This window comes from Kryptolebias marmoratus, linkage group LG3 (genome assembly GCF_001649575.2).
Source record: "Kryptolebias marmoratus isolate JLee-2015 linkage group LG3, ASM164957v2, whole genome shotgun sequence".
Classification (NCBI taxonomy): domain Eukaryota; kingdom Metazoa; phylum Chordata; class Actinopteri; order Cyprinodontiformes; family Rivulidae; genus Kryptolebias; species Kryptolebias marmoratus.
In genome coordinates, this window is record NC_051432.1 from 11,562,142 (window position 1) to 11,562,960 (window position 819).

Genomic DNA, 819 nt, shown 5'->3' on the forward strand with positions numbered 1-819 from the left:
GGCACTGGAGGACCAGAGGAGAGACAGATCAGGATGGGACGGATGCTGGACTCGGAGGAAAAGGGATGAGATTCTGTCCAAAGACAGCAAGCCTATAGCAACTATAAATGACTCTGCTGGTAAATGCTCAATAGGAGGTTTAAAATAAAAAAAAAGATGGGTGGAGTTTACAAGCAGCCCAGTGTTGAGGAAATGCAATCAAATAGGCAGCATTAAACCTCATTTATGTATGTATTTCCGTACATATTTACACTTGTGTGTATTTAGCCTCCTGCACTGTATATAATTATCTTTAACTGCAGCTTTGACCGTTTATATAACCTCACATTCCAAGAAAGCTGTAAAATACAAGTAAAATCACAATGCAATGATTTGCAGAGCTCTTAAACCCGCGTTTCATTCACAAAAGACCATAGTAACCATTTAAAGTCTTTCTTCTAAGAAATTCTGGGGGCAGCAACACTTCTCAAAAAAGATGAGACAGGAGCAACAAAAGGATGTGAAACTAAGAGGTATGAAGAAGAAACAACTGGAGGAGCGTTTAGCAGCTCATTAGGTTAAATGGTGACAGGTCGGTGAAGGGACTGGGTATAAAAAGAACATTTTAGAGAAGTATTTCTCAGGAATAAAGGTGGACAGAGGTTCACTGGAAAAACTCAAAATGTACTCATAAAATTCAAAATATTTTTCCTCATTGTAAAATTGGGAAGACTTTGAATATCCACTTATCCACAGTTCATAATATCAAAACTTTTTTTTTACGTCTGAAAGTCAATATTTGATGCTCGGGATCTTTAGGCCCTCAGGAAACGCTGTGTT